This window comes from Protopterus annectens, chromosome 4.part1 (assembly GCF_019279795.1).
Source record: "Protopterus annectens isolate FY-2018-M chromosome 4.part1, PAN1.0, whole genome shotgun sequence".
In the NCBI taxonomy this organism is placed as follows: domain Eukaryota; kingdom Metazoa; phylum Chordata; order Ceratodontiformes; family Protopteridae; genus Protopterus; species Protopterus annectens.
The window spans coordinates 928,551,650-928,574,076 of record NC_056734.1 but is presented as its reverse complement, the minus strand read 5'-3'; the positions used below and the strand labels follow the sequence as shown (position 1 = coordinate 928,574,076).

Here is a 22,427-nt window from a genome sequence, read left to right as displayed (position 1 = left end):
AATAAGAAGTATTGTCTTGTCATTGTAGATATGTTTTCCAGATGGGTGGAAGCCTTTCTGACTAAAAATCCAGATGCTACAATGGTAGCCAAAGTCCTTGTCAAAGAAATCATCCCTAGATTCGGCATTCCAGAAAGGATCTACAGTGACAATGGCACTCACTTTGTGAATCAGACCATACAACAGCTAAGTAAATATTTCGGAATTTCTTTAAAAAATCATTGTGCGTATCACCCTCAATCAGCAGAGCTAGTAGAGGGGCATAATGGGATTTTAAAGAGTAAGCTAAGAAAATTAATATCAGAAACACAGAGAAATTGGATGTACTGTCTGCCCCTGGCACTGTTGAGCATGAGAAATATTCTGAATGCAAAAGGATTGACTCCTTTTGAAAAGCTCTTTGGAAGGGCTTACTATATACTTCAGTGGAAATCTCTCATGCCCGCAGACCAGGAAGCTGATGGTACATTAGCAGAGTATATGTGTAAGTTATTAAATTCTAAACATTTGTTGCAGTTAAATTTTGTTTCAGATAAAGAATGGACCAGACCGTCAGAAGTGGCAGTGCCCCCTGGAACTTGGATCTGGCTGAAGGTGGTCAAAAAGAAAAATTGGGCATCTCCAAAGTGGGAAGGTCCATATCAAGTGCTTTTGTCAACACCCACTGCAGTCAAAATCGCAGAGCGTGCCTCTTGGATCCACCTGACACACTGTAAATTAGTTAAAGACTTTGAACTAGACAAAAATCTTGTTACATGCCAAGAGCAAAAATGATAGAGTCCAGAAGAAACAGGAATGCAGAACAACCCTTTCCTCAGAAGTATTGCATAATCATCCTGTTAACTGTATTTGTGACAATAATCTTTCTGTTGTGGCCTTTTCTTTTCCCAGCCACACAGACTGAACTGAATAAACGTGAAGTGTTACTCATAAACTGGCATCCAAACTTTAACACTTACCAGGCAATTAAATATGTGTATGCTGAGACTTTCAATGTTTCAAATTGCTGGATTTGCACAGCTTTGCTGACAGCATACGGGGGGTTATTAATGACTACAGTCCCCCTAGGGGTCAATGAGACCTGGGAGAACTAGATTTATGATACCTCAACCATTACAGCACAAGATAAAATAGCAATGCACTTGTCTGTTCCACAAAAAGGAACTGTGTGTTTTTATAAAAATGATACTGTCCAGGTGGGTTGGAGCAATTGCAATGTGACTGTTCCTTATAGATGTTATACTAAAGGAAACAAAGTAGATCTTTATTGTAATATAAACTATGATTCATTTCTTGGATTGATGCACAAAACACTTGAAGTAAAACATAATTCTGTTCTTTATAAACAGCTGTCTATAATTGATAGAAAAATGTTGCATGCAGGGCGAGTGTACATTCATAGCAAGGTTACTACTAAAGTAGAGGATTGTTATTTTGTGTGTGGCAGGAAGGCATACAAATGGTTACCTGAGAATTGGTCTGGCAGTTGTTTTTTGGATTAAAGACCTTATAGACATGTCAGTTTCTGAAACCTTATATCAAAGTACTGAGTTTGAAGAACTGTTAAAAGACTGAAAATGCTTTCATAAGTTTAAACTGAATGACTCTCTTAACTGCAAATCCTGAGTGGAAGAGGTTAGGAGAAGAAAACAAACTGTTTATGCTTATTTTGAAAGTAGAATAAAAGTATTAATAGGGGGGAAATGTTAGAAAAATATGTATTAATGTGTGTATTAGTAATATGCTTAGTGCATTCAGAGCCTAAAAGAGTTAACACATTTATGCTATTTCATACTGCATAAATCTGTACAAACTGCAGTTGCTTTTTGACCTTGTACTGTCAGCTAAATCTTGCTTGTGCCTTGGAAATTTACTGAGAAGCAGATGATTTCTGCTTGCGTTAGGAAAATAATGAATAGAACAATACTGCTTATATGAAACTCAGACAAGAAGTTCTGCTGTGCTATGAGAACATACACAACTGTAGAAATAACAGATAATTAGGACAAAGCCTTCTTGAAAATATGAACTGCAATCAGCATTTGCTTGTATCTGTATTAGAAAAGTACCTTGAAAAGTAACAGTGTACAATAGAAGCTTGTAAATGAAGTACTGGTCACCAACGCCAGGTTGTTTTTCTGAAAAGTTTCTCACAAATCTAGTCATGTCAACAGAAAATCTGAAGTAACACCTGCTGTAGTACAATGCTTAAAGTTGTGCTTGATTACGTCAGCTTAGGAGGCCATGTCTTGTAAAACAGTATAAGAATGAACATATTTCCTATTAGTAGTTAGACAAATCCTTGCATTTGCATGTTTTTGTCTCTTTGATGCAAGTAAATTAAGTGCCTTAACTGAACCTTACATGTATTGGTCTTTGAAGTTTTTTCCTTTGACAGATACCAACAAAAAACTGCTAATTCTTACCTTGCCAGGCTCATACCAGACCACTTTGTCCATTTTTTCAGTCTGATAGCAGACTAGTGTTAGCTGTTTGCTATATACTGTAAGAGGTTACTGTAGCGATCATCTTGCAGCACTGATTATGTGCTGACTCTGTCTAACAAATGTATATTGTACTGTTTTGTTTTATGTTATCTAAACATCTGGAGTGCCTTGCAGATTACTGTTTATCCATACTGATTTGTATTTTACATTTGCTCATCTGTAATATTCTGCTGTGTTCATCTACAAAATAGTCCATGTGGATCAGTGTTATCAGATGGATCAGGTTAACAAATACAAATAAATAAACAAATAAAGAATCTGTGCACCTGTGGGTTCACAGTCTGCTCTTAATCTTCATCTTTTGCCAGCCTGATAGCACTATGTGGTTGGAAGGACTAAAGCAATTGTTTTATGCTTAACAACATCCCTTTATCACTAACTGGTCAAATCTGCCTGTTTAAGGTATAAATGCATATTCAATTTGAGACTACCATCTCACCCATACTAGTTGCCAGCAAACAGCCTATACCCAGCCTAAAGGGATCCAGTATCTGTCTGCCTGGGATGACATGGTCGACAGACCACAATGCTTTGCCAGAGATGGCCTGCACCTGTCACCCCTGGGATTCCAGATACTGGCTAAGGTTCTTGCCAATCCTATAGTGTCTTTTTTAAGCAAGGTTCAAATGACAAATTCACCACCATAACAGGAACAGGTAAGCAAAAACTGAGGATGATGCTACTCAATGCTAGAAGTCTAAATCTCAAAATGCACTCACTCAAGGCACTCCTTAAAATGGAGAACATCGATATCTGTGCAGTGACTGAGACCTGGTTCAAGGCTCCAGAGAGCACCCCTGCACTACCAGGCTATAACTCATACCACACTTTTCGGCCATTTAACCTGGACCAGAACACCAAAGGCGGAGGTGTGTCCATATTCATTAAGGATATCCACACCTCCAGGCTAGTTGCTCAGCATAATGCAGCCGAGGTTATCCAAGTGCAACTAATTCTGGGCAAAACTGCAATCCAAATTGTAGCTTGCTACAGATCCCCCACCATGCCCCAGGATTCCCACTCCTCTTTTCTTGATGTACTGGAAAATATTAGGGTTCAACCAAACACCCTAATAATGGGCGATTTCAACTACCCCACCATTAACTGGGAAAACTACTCATGTACCAACACCTTCGCTCAACGCTTTCTGGAATTCATAAACTCCAATACCCTGGATCTTATCCACACCCCCACCAGAGGCAGCAATCTCCTATATCTAGTCATTACCAACATGAGTGACTGGTGTTCCACACCTGAAGTCAACGCCTCATTGGTCCGATCTGACCATAAGCTAATTACCCTAGATATCCACATCCTGCTCCCACCCCCATTAAGGAAATCATGGTAAAAAATGTCTCCAAACCCAACTTCATGCTTCTTAAGACAGAAGTGGTGAACTTCATGACACCCATGCAGATGGACAATACAGTTACGACTACTGAATCCCACACAACTGCACTTTCTAAGTACTTACATGAATGCATGGATCATGCTATCCCAAACAAAACCAAGATGCTATCCTCCAAAAAAAGGAAGCCAATCTGGTGGTCCCCTGCTATAAGCAAACTGTACAACAGAAGAAATAAACTGTTGCAAAAGAGAGTAAAATCCCATGAGTGGAGGAGTTCCCTGGTCAGCCTCAGTAAGAAGCTGCTATCCCTAATAAAATGCTCCAAAGCTAGTTACAAAAACAAAATCGCCACTGATTTTAAAGACAACCACAAAGCATCCTATAGCTATGTCAAGAATCTCAATGTCAACACTCAGATCTGCTCTGAATTACAGCACAATGGCACTAAATATACAGACCCAACTGATATTGCCAACATCCTGGCAGATAGGTTCAGTGCTAACTTTACCCCCCTCTCACCCCCTAAAGAGGCCATCTCTATACCGGAAGAATGCAAAGTTCCTGTAATCATGGCTGCACAGGTAAAAACCACACTCTATCAAGCCAAGAACACAGCATCCATGGGACCAGACAACATCCCAGACTGCATTCTACATGAACTACAGAACGAACTGACACCCCACCTAAGTACCATGTTCAATCATAGCCTCACCTCAGGCTTTGTACCTGCTGAATGGCGCACAGCAACGGTTATCCTACTCCACAAGGGGGGAGCCACTACGGACCCAGTGAACTACTGCCCCATTAGCCTGATGAGCCTGGTCTGAAAGACCATGGAAAGTATCATCATGGAACTTATAAACATAGACATTGGTAATCACCAAACTCTGGACCCCACCCAGTTCAGATTTGTAAAAAGCAGATCATGTCTCCTAAATCTGATAGACTTCTTTGAAGCAGTCACCAAATCTGTAGACAAGGGTAAGGTGGTTCACACAGCCTATCTAGATCTTGCCAAGGCTTTCGACACCATCCCCCACTCTGGAATTATAGATAAACTCACTAAACTAGGTATAAATCCCTATGTCACAAGATGGGTTGCCAACGGGCTTACTGACAAAACCCACACTGTGAAAGAGCAGACTCCAAATCCGACTTCAGACCAGTGACAAGTGGAGTACCACAGGGTTCCGTCCTGGGTCCTCTCTTGTTTGGTATCTACTTCTCTGAAGTACAGGCTAACACAGAAGGTTTTGGCTAATGAAGTTCGCAGATGACTGCAAACTAGAAGCCATAATCGAAACTCCTAATGATGTGGACATCCTACAAAAGGGCCTCACTGAGACAGATGCCTGGTGTCAAAGCCATGGTCTCAAGCTCATTGCCAAAAAGTGCATTGTCATCCCCTTTGGTAAAAACTCTGTACCCATGAACTACAACATAGGCAGTAGTATACTTAACACCGAAAGTGTGATAAGAGACTTTGGGACACAGGTGGACAGTAGTCTCTCCTTTAATAATCACTTCGCCAGAGTAGTCAGGAAATCTTTCTACGTGGCACACCAAATCACAAAAGGTTTCTCATCCAGAAAAAAAGAGGTCATTGTTCCCCTCTACTCATCACTCATTAGACCCATTATAGAGTACAATGCCCCTTTTGGTATGTACCTCACAAGACATCTGCAACAACTGGAAAGGCCGCAGAAATACCTCACAAAGTGGATTACCGGCCTCAAACAGATGCCCTACGCAGACTGTCTCAAAAAACTCCAGCTTTACTCCATCGCATATCGCCTGCTCAGAGGTGATCTCTGTGTAACATACAATGCTATGTCAAACCCAGAGCTGTTGGACATGCTCCACTTAAAAAAATCCCAATCCCTCCAAGCTACACACTCTAGGGTCCTAAACCTTGTCACCACAATAAACAGAACATGCCAGAGGGATAGATTCCTGTCCCAGAGACTTCCCATACTCTGGAATAAACTACCTATCTATATCAAACAAAGCTCCTCATTAGCACTCTTCAAGAAAAATCTTGATGATTGGATGGGAAATAGGAAATTCACCCCGGGGATCACCTCTGTGGCTCTGCTCGACAGTGGCACAGGAAAATAATTTTCTTGGGTGGCAAAAGCCAGGGTACCTTTTTGGCTGGGCTAGTGTAGGCCCCAGGGTCGATAGCCTAGTACCTACCTATGAACCTATGAACCCATACCACCATAATTCAACACAAACACTAAATCCACACATGCTGAACTACTGAGCAAAATCATTTATTTCACCTCCTAGGCAATGCACTGGTAGACCTAGACCTTATCAACAAATTCTCAACTTACACAGCACACAATAGCATCCACTGATGTTCATCATATTGATCACTTCTGCACTAGCCTTAGCTATATAGGTTATATCCTGCTAGGGGATATAACAGGTGGCCAGTTTCCAAAGCTTCAGGGCATCTACCATGCACCCAAACTGTCAGGCAGCTTGAGCTGAGCCCTTTAGAGCTTTACTGTTGCTGAAGAGTGCGCTCCATTAAAGGATTTCAAGGACTGACTGTCAGCTTTGCTCAGAAGATAACATCCCTTTGGGGAGAACCTTCCAGTTTTCTAAATATTGTTTGTATTTTTAATTTCCTACAAAACTAGAAGTATTGTGTTTTAACAGACTGTCATGAGACTGTATCGAACTTTTAAATTGGAGCACTCCTTTTTTTTTTTCCATCAGTTTAAAAGTTGTGTAAAGTACAGTAACTGGATAACATTTTTTTTCTGTGGAGAGATTGTATTTATTTTACCTTGTGGGGGCTGGCAAAGTATTTGTGTTTTTACTATGTTTTTCTGTAAAAAAGTGACTTTTAAAGACTTGTAGTTTTTACCAGCACTTACTGCTTGTCTTACCCAGGAAAGAGGCACCATGGAACAATATACTGATCCCATGGTTGGTCCTTCTTCCAGCCACAGAAAGAGAAAGTTAAGCAAACAGTCTGTGCCACCACAGCAGGCTAGTGATTTGCCTCAACAATAGGTGGGTGACTCTGCTATGACCATTTGTTGTACCACAAACCACTTATCTTTTACCACAGATCACTCTGGTGTAGCACTTACAGCCACTATAGACTGGGGGTTAGCAATATCCTATGTGGCTGTTGGGGTCCCCTCACTGGCAAGAGAGAGCCACTCATGGATGTCTTGGGACAGAGAACAGGGTAGGCTTCTATGTTGAGAATGCTTTCCCCATCCCAGGGAAGTTGCTGCAGTCATTAGTAATGCATTTGTCCCTATTTTTTCCTATAGAAAAGAATCTGAAAACTAAGCATGTGTCTCATGTGTCTACTCCTCCTCAAATTTCCTTAGGTAGGGGTATTTACTAGGTTTGGCTAAGGGTTTAATTATGGCTATTGATCTTTCTTGTAAAGTTGCTTCTGGTAAAAAAAACAAAAAGAGGGATACCTCGTTTCCTGGAAAGATTCAAGATTCTGAATCTGAACAGGAAGATGAAGGTACAGATACAGGGTTTTTAGCCTCAGATTTCTGATTAAGTCCCAGAGCAGAGCTCAGTTTCTGATTCTGTCTGTAGGGCTTTCTCTTTCTCTGAGACTATTGCTAGATTCTGCCAGTGTTTTCAGTGGAGAACACTGTCATCTCTCAGTCCCTCAGAAAATACTATGAGTTGTTTGTGACACCATGCACTGGCCCAGTAATCAAGGAGCCTCAATCCTCACCACTAGCACCAGTGAGGGACATGCACATTGGGGGAATAACTAGTACACACAAAGTAAAGTACAATTTACCTTAAGAGCACACAGAGATCACAGTCAGTCTGGGGCTGGTTTCTCCTTTTCTCTCTAAATCCTCAATAACACTCCCCACTGACACAGCTATAGGGTCCAGATCTCAGCCTACTGGCCAAGCTAAAACCTCCAGCACCCTCCCTGTCCAACCAGTGCTTCGCGTCCCTGACCAAGTAGCTGACACACAGGCACTTTAAGATTTGATTTATATACAAACACACAGACACTCCTGGGGAAGGCTGGCACAAGTTCTCCAGTTGTGCTCCCTTTCTGCCCAGCTATAAGGTAGTACTGACTGCCACCAACCACTAATATCAGCTACTATATGGCCCTTCCCAAAGGGTGACCAATTTTACTGTGTAATGCTACTGTTATTCAAATAAAATGTGGCCAAGCAAGCTGTGAGCAAGTCAATGAAATCAAAAAAACTTTTATCGTGAGCGCTTTCGTCAGAGCTAGTGCTCTGACTTCTTTAGACAATCCAAACCAAGCCTTAGAACCTTTAAATACTTATCAAGTGTCAATTAATAAATTAAAATTTTAAATCATTGAATATCCCCTTATTGAAAATGAGTTATAATCAATTAATTAATCATTTAAATGCAACACTAAATACATTATTAAAAATATTAAGAATATTAAAATGTTAAAAAATGTTACAAAATGTTAAAAGTTTAAGCGTGTGGATACCTAAAATAAGAAATATTATATAGAAATATATTAGGCTATTCTAACTTGTTACAATACGTTAAGTTATATACCGATATATTAAAGGTAAAAAACCTACCCTATTTAAAAAAAGCATCATTCCATACGCATATATGAAACAATCCATTTCATGTTTGTTTTATTTAAAGTGCATGTTTCTCTAAAAATATAAGAGGTAAGTGAGACCAGCTATGTTATATGGGATGGAGACAGTGGCACTGACAAAAAGGCAGGAGTCAGAGCTTGACATGGCAGAGGTGAAGATGTTAAGATTTGCACTGGGTGTGACGACGATGGACAGGATTAGGAATAAGTATATTAGAGGGTCAGCCCAGGTTGGAAGGTTTGGAGACAAAGCCAAGAGGCAAGATTATGTTGGTTTGGACATGTGCTGAGGAGGGATGCAGAGTATATTGGGAAAAAGATGCTAAGGATGAAGCTGCCAAGTAACAAGAAAAGAGGAAGGCCTAAGATAAGGTTTATGGATGTAGTGAGAGAGGACATGCAGGTGGTTGGTGTGACAGAGCAAGATGCAGAGGACAGGATGAAATGGAAACAGATAATCCGCTGTGGCGACCCCTGATGGGAGCAGCCGAAAGAAAAAGTTTCTCTAAACATACATGATTTTTAAGTGTTTTATGAATGAATAATCAAATTGACCATACTTTATAAGCATCAAAAATAAAAATAAATGAATTAATAGATAAATGAATAAATAAAAAATAGAACAGCTGTACTTTATACACATACTCTATTCTGATAGGTACAATCATAAAAGTAACATTAGGTTATCTAGTAAGTGCTTTAAGCTTCAAGATACATTTTATAGATACACATTTATTTAAACCTTGTGGAATATATGCAGAAGTGCAAATTTGCCACATTAACTCTTTTTCTTCCAACTTTAATTCCCAAGGGCCACCCCTCGTGTCATACACTACTTGTTCTAAAACTGAAAACTGGAAATTAGTAGTTAGAGCTGCCAGGATGGTGGCTGCTGACAACGATTATAAAGTTGAATGTGAGTTACTGAAATCTATGTTCTTGCAGAAAGAGTACTCAGAATATTTCCTCTAACCCATCTTTCATGAGTTAATTTTAAGAGGGAATCAGGCCATTTTAAATCAATTCTCCAGAAAGGGTAAGGTGAAAAGCAATGCAACAGTTTAGTCCAAATCAATAGCAGAAACAAGGACTCAGTGCATAACTTGGGAAGTAATTTCCTAATAACATATTCAATGGGTGCTAGGTACATTAGAGATATTGTAATTAAAAACTGGGCTATAATAGGAGAAGATAGCAATCTCAATAAAATTTTGGGTGCTGGCCTACGATTAACCTATAGAAGGGGACCCAATATTAAAAGCCTATTGGAAAGGCAGAAAAAATATATAGCTAATACTAGGATGAGTAGATGTGGCTGTTGTGCACAGTGTAGATACATTAAAATAGGTAATAAATTGACTATCAAGGATAGAAATTATGTTATTAGAGATAAATTTAATCGTAATTTGAAAGGAGTTATTTATGTGGCTGTATGTGGACTATGTATAGGTTCATAGGTTCATAGGTTCATACTAGGCTATCTGCCCTAGGGCATTTATAAGCCTAGAAGAGAGTCAATGTGGGACTCTGCCTAACCTGGACTGGGATTTTATTCCAGAGTGAAGTGAGCCTCTGGGTTATGAATCTGTCCCTCCAGCATGTCCTATTTATTTCAGTGCTGAGGTTCAAGTCTCAGCTCAATGGGATTTGGATTTTCTGAGGTGCAGCATGTCCATTAATTCTGGGTTGGACATGGCTTTGATCCTCTTGGTGAGGTACTTTTGGGGTCTTTCCAGTTGCTGCAGGTGTCTGGTAAGGTACATCCCAAAATTATGGGCCTGATGAGGGAGTAAAAAGAGGGTATGATGATCTCCTGATCTAGATGTGAATCCTTTCATGATAGGTGGGGCTATATAAATGTTTTTCAAAACACTTTTGGTTGTCAAATGAGGATTTGCTATCACTTGGGTCCCCAGGTCCCTAATGACTTCTTCTAATGGATTACCACCTATGTGGTAATTGGGATGACTATACACTTGTTGGCGTTTAGCTTGAGGCCATGGCTCTGGCACCAGTTGTCTGTTTCTATGAGGCCCTTTTGGAGGATGCTTGTGTCGGCTGGAGAGTTGATTATGGCACCCAGTTTGCAGTCATCTGCAAACGGTCGCTCCTGAACCTTCTGTGTTGGTCCCAGGACTGAGCCTTGTGGGACGCCACTTGTAACTGGTTTGGAGTCTGACATGGCTCCAGCAATTCTAACCATGTGGGTTCTGTCCTTGAGCCAGTTTGCAACCCATCTAGTGACATAGGGGTTTATATTTAAGCTCATGAGGTAGGCTGTGTGGACCACCTTCCCAATGGCCTTGGTGACTGTTTCAAAAAATTGACCAGGTTTTAGAGGCAGGATCTGCCCTTAACAAAGCCAAACTGGGTAGGATCTACATATCCTGTAGGAAGGCTAAGATTGAACAGTAGTTTTATGTTTGGGTTTAGCTCTTCTTGACACCATCTGGTCCCATTGATGCTGTGTTTTGCATCTGAGATGTCAGGTATTTTTGTCATTTTGGACTAATTCTGAGCATATCTGGGAATTCCCCAGGGGTTCTAACATAACTAAAAAAAGCCTTGTGATTATCCTTAGTGTCCTGTGCAATTTTTTTTTGCTAATACTGATCAGAGATGCCTTCCTTTTTTGGGATTTTGCTCTATCATGTAGTAGCTTCCTCCTTCTATTATATAGTTTGTTTATGGCTGGGGTCCACCAGACAGGACTGGAGGATTGGGTCTTGGTTTTATTTGGGATTGCATGATCCATGCATTCCTGAAGGTGTTCATAATTTTCCACAGGAAAGGAGGATTAGTTTTTCACTGTGGTTTTCTGGGCAGGGGTGGGGAGGATGTGAATATCCAGTGAGATTAGTTTATGGTCTGATCTTACCAGTGAGGGATACACTTCTGTTCTGGAGCATAGTGTCCCCATGTTGGTGATGATCAGGTCCAGTATGTTTTCCCCTCTTGTGGGAGTGGTAACAAGTTGTTCCATAGCATTTGAGTTTATAAATTCTAGGAACCTTTGGGCTGAGTGTTGGAGCTAGAGTAATGCTCCCAGTCTATGTTTGGGTAGTTAATATAATGGTGTTTGGAGAGACCTTCATATTTTCCAGTATTTTCAGGAAGGCCAAGTGGGGTTCCTGTGTTTGGGAGGGTGGTCTGTAGCAGTCTATAAACTGGAAGGCAGTTTTACCCACAGTTAGTTGCACATGGATAGTCTCTGATGACCAACCTGGAGGTGTGGGTATCTTGGAAATATTGATACTCCCTCTCCTTTGTTTTGTGGTCCAAGTTTTTTGGGGCGAAAGCATGGTATGAGGTATAACCTGGTAGTGCATCTTGAGGTTTAGACAGTATATAGTCATATATAGTCATATATAGTGCATCTTGAGGTTTAGACAGTATATAGGTTTAGACAGTATATAGGTTTAGTATATAGGTTTAGACAGTATATAGTCATATATAGTAGACAGTAGATAGTAGAAGGTATAGTGCATACTATATCAGAAAAACAGAAAGAAAGATTAGACAATGAATATATGACCACCAATATAGTATAAGTAAAAAAGCAGTCATGAACACCCTAGCGAAAAACATTATAGAAAATCCTACACATAATTGCCAGTTTTCAGTTTTAGAACAAGTAGTGTATGACACGAGGGGTGGCCCTTGGGAATTAAAGGTAGAAGAAAAAGAGTTAATGTGACAAATTCGCACTTCTGCATATATTCCACCAGGTTTAAATGAATATGTATCTATAAAATGTATCTTGAAGCTTAAAGCACTTACTAGATAACCTAATGTTACTTTTATGATTGTACCTATCGGAATAGAGTATGTTTATAAAGTACAGCTGATCTATTTTTTATTTATTCATTTATCTATTCATTCATTTATTTTTATTTTGATGTTTATAAAGTATGGTCAATTTGCTTATTCATTCATAAAACACTTAAAAATTATGTATTTTTAGAGAAACATGCACTTTAAATAACATGAACATGAAATGGATTGTTTCATATATGCATATGGAATGATGTTTTTTTAAATAGGGTAGGTTGTTTTTTTGGTTTTTACCTTTAATATATCAATATATAATTTAACGTATTGTAACGAGTTAGAATAGCCTAATATATTTCTATATAATATTCCTTATTTTAGATATCCACACGCTTAAACTTTTAACATTTTGTAACATTTTAATATTTTAATATTCTTAATATGTATTTAGTGTTGCATTTAAATAATTAATTAATTGATTTTAACCCATTTTCAATAAGCGATATTCAATGATTTAAAATTGTAATTGATTGACACTTGATATGTATTTAAAGGTTCTAAGGCTTGGTTTGGATTATCTGAAGAAGTCAGAGCACTAGCTCTGACATAAGCGCTCACAATAAAAGTTTTTTTTACTTCATTGACTTGCTCACAGCTTGCTTGGCCACATTTTCTTTTTTACATAGTTTGTTTGGTCTTTTGTTTTGTACTGTTATTCAAATAGTAAGTGTGACTGAGCAGCAAGACTATTGGAGTGGCTTGGACAGTATCACTAAATACGGACAAGTACTCTCTAAGAGCTTAAATTATCTCTACACAAAACAGCCACAATTGAAAGGTTTAAAAATATTTAATAATAAATAATTAAAACACAAGACAAATTTCATCAATTCAACACAGTGCTACTCAAGAGTTCAGAAATTACAACTTTGAAACAATATTGTAGGATAGTCTGACATAAATGTAGAAAACAGCTAGAGTAATCTGGCTAAATTCCTATTTAACTCTAAGAGAAACTAAGCCCTCAATAACTTTACTTACAAGGCAAAGTGCTGGTGAGTTGTTGTCAGCTTCAGACAAAATCCAAAATGCTCAATCTTTCTCTCTGAGAAAGTCTTAAATTGATAATACCCAGTACTGCTGAGTCATTTCACATTACATCATTTTTATCACTTCTGTTTTAGTTCCCAGGCTAACAGAAACTCAAAATTTACATTTCCTTGTAAGCTGTACCTGGCCAGGAAGCCACAGCAATAAAAGACACTTTTCAATGTAAAATCTATTAATTTATCTCTGTCTTAATGACAATAGAAATAATTTGATAGCCCAGACTTCATGTCTCTGAGCTTAAGATCAAACACAGTTGTAATTATTTACTTAACAGCTTTCTTCCATCAGGGTGCACTGTGGTTACATTTTTGAAGTTTAGCATTAACACAGTTTTCTTCCATTTAGTTTTCTTTCATTTCTAAAAATAAGCCCATGGATTACATTAATATTTACAATGACATAGAATTATCTACAAAATTCTATCTAGCTTAGGCTGTCCGCCTTCACATTGTTACAGAAGGAATTTTCAGAACCTACACCTATTCTTCCTGTTCTGTCTGCTTTAAAGGATATGTGTTACTGGCTGCAATTTTCCTGAAAGTCATCGAACTGCCCCTAAAAATGCAGCTAGGATGCATAAAGTGCCTCAGTCTTTTACTTTTTTATACACTATTCCCCAACTTGACCCAGCAGCTAAAACTTTGCTTGATCCCACTGCTGCTAAACATTTAGTTAATTCTAGTCCTCCTCTTTCTGATAAGGATGGGAAAATTATTGATACATGTGGGAAAAAAGTATATACTTCTGTCACTTTGATTTTCAGAATTTTGAATTGTCAGGCTCATAATGTTAAAGTTTGTTCTGACTAATTGTGAAAGTATGATGGATGTTTTATCTGCAGTTTTTTTCTTTTGAGGCAAAATCTGATTTAAATAATTTGCTTTTTTCTAATTGCACAGGTTACTTATGGCAGTGTTTATATGATTCTGTTGATACGTCTTCCAGTGCTATAGCGACTGGTGCTGTTTTGAGGTGGTCTGCATGACTTCATTCTCAAAACCTCCCAGATGATGTTAAAAATGAGATTTTAAATCCCCCTCGAATAGATATTTAACTGCTGGCCCCTCTGCTGCAGAGGTGATCAAAATCTCTGATGAAAGGGATAAGTCGATGCAGAGGAATCTTATCCTTATCTTATTTCCATATTTTGTAAGGGATTTTATAACTCTGCATCTAAGTTTGCCAAAAAAAACAGAATAAACAGTCTCAGCGAAATGCAGGTAAGCAGACATTTAAGAATTAATGGCACGGGCATTCCAAAAAGAAGCCTTGAACCTCCAAAAGCTAAGGACAGTCTAACAAGTCTGATTGATTATTCAAGAGAACTTGTGACCCCCCCCCCCACACACACACACATACTGGCTCCTTCTTTCTTCCAGAAAGACTGAATCTCAATTTTTTTGTCAACAGCTTAAGACAAATGAGTTCTGAAGATCATTCACCAATGTTATGGATGGCAGTGGGAAGAAATGCCTCCTTTACAGGGTGTCATTCCTCATCCTTCAGATCAGACTCTTTTGATTCCTCCAGTTCTCCATCAAATGCTGTCTCAAGGAGTGATAGAACCAGTACCTCCTTCCAAGGTGGGGAAGGGTTTTTATGCAAGGATGTTCTTAGCACCAAAGAAAGCAAATGCTTGGTGACCAGTTCTGGACCTTTCTTTCTTAAAACTGTCTGTGATAGTGCTTAAAATCAGAATTATGTCACTTCACATCCTGTTACCTCTTCTGCCTCTTTCAAGTTTCCTGGTAACAATAGATTTAAAAGATGCTTATCGTGACATCCCTGCTCATCCAGACTTTAGATGTTTCTTAAGGTTTTTGGTGTCAGGATCACATTATCAGTTCTCTGCCTTACCCTTTGGACAATCTGCTTCACCAAGAGTGTTCACAAAGTGTCTAGCTCCAGTTGTAGCTCATTGCAGGCTACAAGGTGTCCACATTTTTAATACTTAGATGACTTGCTTATCTTTGCAGAGTTTTTTTTTTCAAAGAATCAGGAATTTCTCTCTTTCTCTCTCTCTCCCTCTCCTTCCCTGTTCAGTGAGAAATCTGTTACACAAGCTGGGATTCCAAGAGAACATTCAAAAGTCTTTCTTGACTCTTTCACACAGGATTGTATTTCTGGGATGTCAATGAAACACTTCAGTTCAAAGAGATTTTCTTCCAAAGAAAAGATTTATATCTAGATCTATTTCTAAGGTTTTCCACTCAAACTTTTGTCACTACGAGGAATATCTGAGGATTTTGCGTCTCATGACTTCAATGATTTTCATGATACCCCTAGCAAGACTCCACATGAGAAAGATACAGTGGTATCTGAAAACCCTTTGGTCCCAGCACCAACAACCTTTATCTTTTCAAATCCCAATCCTGGGGTTTGTCAGAAGATAAATCATTTGGTCAAGACAACTAATATCTTTAAATCTAGATCTCCCCTTCTCCCTCTCTGTTACAGTCAGTCATCACAGATTCCTCAAATTTTGCATGAGGACCATTGTTAAGTGGGATAAAGGTGTAGAGTGTGTGGGACACCAATGATGGATGTAAGCACTTAAATATCAAAGAGATGCTTGTCCTGATCAAGGAACTCAACTCTCTGAATCATCTTTGGTCCCGGGGACCTCTTCAAGTTATTGTAGGCAATACCAGAGTCATGTGGTGGATCAAAACACAGGGAGAAACCAGGTTGCACCCCCTCTGCAGATTAGCCATGTTATTAGCTTGAAATAAACCTTCACAGCACAATCTCACCCTGCAGGCATCCTACATTCAGCCTGTTTTTCCCCTCACTTCATACTGCATTTCCTATTAGTATTAGACTAACTTACCTTTAATTTCTTTGCAAACTGTCTAAAATTACTGTAAATATTAAATGTCTGTCATATACCCTGTATTAATTTTTAACCAATGTTTGTATGTAATGTCTAATTTGTTATAATAATTTAAATTGCAGATGTTTATTTTTATTTTTGAAGATTGTAAAATTATTGTTCTTAAATATTTTGTAATAATTTGGAGCTTCTCTCTCAGGGCCTCCACTGAAAATGGGCTTCTACCCAAGTCAAATGTTAATAAATAAATAAATATACAAGAATAGCAGTGGTTGATAAAGCCTGACATCAATGAACTTCACTTGACTGCCTGGATGATAGGTTCTTAATTCCTTTTAGGCACCTGCATATTGAGGATGCACAGCAGGTACTAATGAAGGCAAGAAAGCCTGCTACTAGAAAGTCATATATTATCAAGCAGAAAAGGTTTTCTAATTGCTATCAGCAACATAACCAGCACCCATTCAGGGTTAGTTGTTCTTTAGTTTTATAATATCTGTGAGTTACTTTCCAAAGGCCTTTCTTATTCCTCTGTAAAGTTCATTTATCTGCCTTTTCAGCATGTCTGTTCTTGAATCCTCCTCTTTTAATGCAGTCTCTAGTCAATATGGTTTTGAAAGGGGTTTTGCACTAGAGGCTTCCAAATAAAGTGGCGGACCTCCTTGGAATTTTAATTTTGTGTTAGGGAAGCTAACAGTTGCTCCATTTGAACCAGCTAACCTGGCTGGCTTGAGGTTCATAACATGGAAAATGGCTTTACTAATTGCTCTGATCTCTGCAAGAAGAATATCTAAGTTATACTCTTATGGTGAGTCAACCCTATCTCATTTTCCACAGGAACAGGCTTTCTTTGAGAACTAATCATTTTATGCTTAACATGATGTCTGAGTTTACTTTAAGTCAAACTATCCATCTCCCTGTTTTCTTTCCTGAACATAAAATGGAAGGAGAAAGGATACTCCATACCTTAGATGTCCACAGACAGATGAGGTATTACCTTAACAGAACTAAATCTTTCAGAGCCTCAGCTCAATTGTTTATTTCTTGCGAAGATAAGAAGAAGGACAACATATGTCAAGACAGATTATTTCCAAATGGTTGTCTTAAGTCTATTACATCTTGTTATACTCACCATAACAAAACTATTCCAGGTCCAATCTACCAGTGGCTTGACTTCATCTATGGCTTATTGTAAAGGGTTGGATTTTAGAAGAGTTCTAGAAGCTGCTACTTGGTCCTCTGTACTTACTTTTACAAATTACCTTAAGCTTCTCTAGGTCCAGGTAAGGCTTTGCCAGAACTATTCTCCAGGGGCACCTGGACTCTTCTCCTTCCACCTCCCAAATGTAGAAAGGTAGAGTAATCTATCCACATAGCTACGGCTACTGCAGCAGTGATCAATATGACAAACATAGTACAGCTGTGTAAGCAAATTTAGTATAAGAGCAAAAGTTTGAATAATCAATGCTGCAGTTGCCACTCATTCCCTCCCTCTCTCCACCCCCCCCTTGTTTTTTGGTTTGTTTTTTACGCCAGAGTGTGATCATTTATTTTCTCTTTTACTCAGCTCAGCTTGAGCTGCCTAACAGTTTTAGCACATGGAAGGTGCCCTGAAGCTTGGGAAGATTGCTGGCTGTTATATCCTTGGTAAGATATAACCCATATAGCTAAAGCTACTGAAGCAGTAATCCTTCAAACATCTATGGTTATGGTAATTTTGCTTACACAGTTGTACTTTTCTTCCCTTGATCTGTATGCTTAAGCCTTTATGGATATGATAGCATGCAGCGTCAAGGTTCTTCTATGAGATGTCAAGCAGCAAAGACCCCATCATTAAAAACACTAAAAAATAATGCCCCAAACACAGGAGAACAAAAAAGTTAAGTATGTTTTGCAGGGGGGAAGCTCCCCCTACACTCCCCCCACCTTACATACACCAGCTCCATGGTTGCTCCAATACAAATGATGAAGAAATATCTTCAGAAAGGGAATCACTGCTAGTGCATGATTAGAAATCACACAACAACCATTTTCTGTGGAAATCACTGATTGGCATCATGGTCTTAAGTGTTTTGGACTTTGAGCAGCTGATACTCGAAGAATTACTGCTTGGCCACCTGTAGAGATACTCAGCCCCAAACAACAAATTTCTTAATCATAAGTGGCTCTGTATTAAGACACACAGACATTACACTCATCAGAATGAGCAAAGGTAGAGTGATAGTTGCCTTTCAGGAGTTATAAGCCATCATGTTGCTAGGGTCTTAGGTCCCTTCATCCTACATATGACCTGACTGTTGTCTGTGTGGGATCAAGGCTGGGAAGCAGATAATGTTGTGCTGCACATTGCCATCATCATGAATAATGTTAACCAGAAAATAACTGACCTCAACAACTGGCCTACCTGCTTTACCAGAGAAGGGTTAAACTTCATACAACAGGGCTTCCCCATATTCAGCTCCTTTAAAGCCTTCTGTTAATAGAGTCAGTATCCTAGACCTTCTATGTATCAGTTAAGTAATGGGCAATGCTACAAGTCTAAACAAAGAAATGCCCAGTCTTGGAGTCTTCCTGACCATTGAGTACATATGAGACAGTGTAGTTACTGAACCTTGGTACTAGTGTAGTTTAAACATGCCTTCTTTACCTGGGTTTATTGCCTGTCATTCATTCAGAGCCTCTGATGAGGAATGCAGGCATATCTGGGGATGGGGTATCTGTGTTCATCCCAAGACCCATTTCCTTATACCTAGTAAAGCAATATAATGGCCTTCAACTTCTGGAGATCCTAATTTGAATAAACAAGTCCAAATACCATACCTACTGCAATTGACAGACCCCCTTCTATGTTTCAAACTCCCAGTGACACCTACTTCAGCAAATTAGAGTCCGTAACTAAGAGCACTAGGCAGTCAGCCTCTGTGATTTCAACTACCCATCCATCAACTTGCAAATATACAACACAAACAACAATTACGCACAGCAAATCTTTAACTTTAAAAAATGCTAAATTCAGTGACCAGCTACTGCTGTTTCCTAGAAGGGGGTCTAATCTCTTTAACCTTGTTCCCACTGATATAGCTCTAGTCTACTGCACAAGTTAATCACCCCCTGTGTGATCAGATCTTACCACCACACTGCCATGTATTCACTAAGAACTTAAGACAAGAATGCATCTAATGTCAGTGTACACAGAGATTTCTACAAACTTCCTAGTACATTTCATCAGTCTAAAGGAATTTAAAAGCTATAATTCCCCTAATGACACTATGCCAAAAATAGACATTTATACCATTGTTTTTTCACCCATCTTAACTCCTACATCAAAGCATCTTTTCCCTTCAGTTGTAACCATAATGGCAAATGTATGAACATGCCCCTTTGGCTGAACCCCAGTTTAATCAAACACTACCATATAATAAAAATGTTTCCTGCACTAAGAAATAAACTAACATACACTCATTGTACAAGTCAAGTCAAAAAGGTCTGCAAACAGCTCAGGCAAAAGATCAAAACGTGTAAAGCCAGGTATCTGAATATTGCCAACTCTTCCCAAAATAAGAATAATACCTTCTTTAACTGTGTTAGAAATCCCAGAAGTAGCAATCAGCAATGCACACAGCTGATCTCAGATGACACCACCAGTTCCATCCCTGAGGACAACACCATTATTCTGGTAGATAAATTTAGTTCCAAATTTACCTCACTATCTTCTCCCTCCTTTCTATGTCACATTCTCTGCTTTCCCCTGCATTTACCTTTGAAAAGGTCCTAAATGCCCTCTCTGTAACTGAAAATATTACTTTGATAGGTCTGTACATCATAACAAGCTGTTGCCTAGTCAATATCAAACATAGCTTCACCCATTTCTTGTTAGACCCATTTAGTCTTAGTCTCTCCATTGATACATGCTTGAGACTTGGTAAATGGCCATTATAGTACCCCTACACAAACTGTAGACCAATGAGTCTCACTAGTATCGTTTGTAAGTAATTTTTTTTGTTTGTTTGTTTCATTTGCAAACATTATACATTACAAACCATGGTGACACGACTGCAGCTGCAAACATTATACATCACTTATATCCAGTCATTGTCAGTCAGACATTACGTAGCTCATTCATATCTTGCCTTCTTTTAAACCTCATTCCTCCTCTGCATGTATCAATCCCACAATTCCCATTTTTTCCTATGTAATTTGCTCCTACCCATTTTTAAAGATCCCAATGCTAGTTATTTTATCTCTGTTACTATCTCTGTTACTTCTAGTAAAGTCAGTTTACACTTTGATTTGCATTTTCTAGTAATTGCATTTTTGGCAGCCATCATAATTAGACTCAGCAAGGCCTTACTATGTCTAGGCAATTCCGATTCTGTGTCATAGCTCAAAAAATAATTTCCTTAGTTACACCAATTTGCTCATCCAATATCTCTGACAGAGCAGTCTGCAGGAAATCTTTAAAGTCTGCCAACTCATTACATCCCAGAAAATATGCTCTCAGTTACCTCTTTTTCCCCATCACACCTCCAACATGTGCTGTCTACCGAAGGAAAAATTCTTTGGAGTCTTCTTGGGGTAAAAAATACCTATGTAAACATTTCCAAGCAAAGATGCTAAATCTGCTTGACTTTGTTGCATATTTGGGATATATACATGTACCCCCACCCCCATTGTTTCTTTGTGAATTGCTTATCCAGTCTCTATTCACCAATCCTTTCTAACCTCCTCTATTTGATTCTTAGTACTGCTTGTAAATAATTAAACATATTATGAAACTTGTAAAATAGACATATTGGCAGCCTACAATCCCTTGATTTAAAACAGTCTGGATTTGTGAAAAGTAGGTTTTGTCTTGTAAATCTTGTGGACTACTTTGGATGGAACTAAAGCACTGAAGCACTGTACAATGGTCAATTGGTATGTATTGTAAGCCCGCTTAAATATTAAACTATATGTAATCCAAACAACAGCCAACTGGCTCAAACACAGAGCCCACACAGTCAAGACTGGGAACACACTACCCTCTAATGGAATGTCATCAGAGGCATGTCATAGGTTTTCCAGTTTTTTCAACATATATGTTACTTATGTGTAAGATGACATCAGAGTTGTCAGGCTAACAGATGGAGGTGATGATTGAATTAACTGTGTAGCTACTGCTTATTACCTACAAGATGACTTAATGCACACTAGGTCCCAGTATCAAGACAATGCACTTAAACTAAGCACACAAAATGCAACACTGTACTCTTTTGAGAACAGGAATAGCCCTGCACCTAATACGTAAATGCTCCCAAAGTTGACACCACCATTAGAGACTTAGGTAAATTCAAGGACAATGAATTCTCATTTGACTTCCATGTTTCAACAATTGTTAGGTAATCCTTCTACCTGACCTAAGTAATTACTAAAGGCATATTCTCCAGATCCAAGAAAGTTATTGTCCTGTTCATCTCATACCTAATCGTCCCATTATAGAATACAGTGCCCCTTTTGATATGCACCTTTTTGTATATATTATATCATGTTCATATATCTGTGAACCTGAGAAATCACAATGACTTCTGATTTTTTAGTATTTGATACTTTTGAGTATGTATTTTTAAATAATGATTGATGTCATGTGATTTTATGTGTGGATATAAGGTGTGGTTTTTTGAACTCATTCATACACCTGAAGAAACTAAATGTGAAAGCGCTTGTGTTCACTAAAGTTGGCCTTCTGAATCTACTTTTGCCTCTGTGGATCTATAACTATTTTCTAGAATTTGTCTTGGACTGTTATAATAACTGAATGCTACAACCTGGAGCCGTGCCTTTGCAACATTTTTTGATATATTATGTCATGTTCATATATCTGTGAACCTGAGAAATCACAATGACTTCTGACCAAGAGTATCCATGGAATGAGCTCCTTTGGTTACAAAGAGAATGTAAATGCCTTGTGTCCATTACCTGTCTCCTACAGACTCCGTTGTAGTGACCTCTGCTTTGCTTACAAGGCAATAAAGGATCCAATCTTATTAGACCTCTTACATATTCAAAAATTACTTCACTGCCAATACCAGCTCAAAGAACCTGAAGCTATGGTTCAATAGAAACAAAATCTGTGGTCAGGATAATGTTCGCTCCCAAAGGATATCCTACTATAGAATACTCTCCCAGTCTATGTCAAACAGACTAACTCCCTAACACTCTCTAAAGGTAGCCTTGATAAGTGAATTCAGCCCTGGGAGGTCCTCTCAG

At 38.7% G+C, this 22,427-nt stretch overlaps 1 protein-coding gene across 4 annotated transcripts in view; it reads right to left on the bottom strand.

The window, feature by feature from the left end:
- LOC122801123 (guanine nucleotide exchange factor DBS-like) overlaps positions 1-22,427 on the bottom strand; it is a 3,406,519-nt gene that overhangs the window by 1,101,812 nt on the left and 2,282,280 nt on the right. The gene's annotated exons all lie outside the window — the stretch shown is intronic.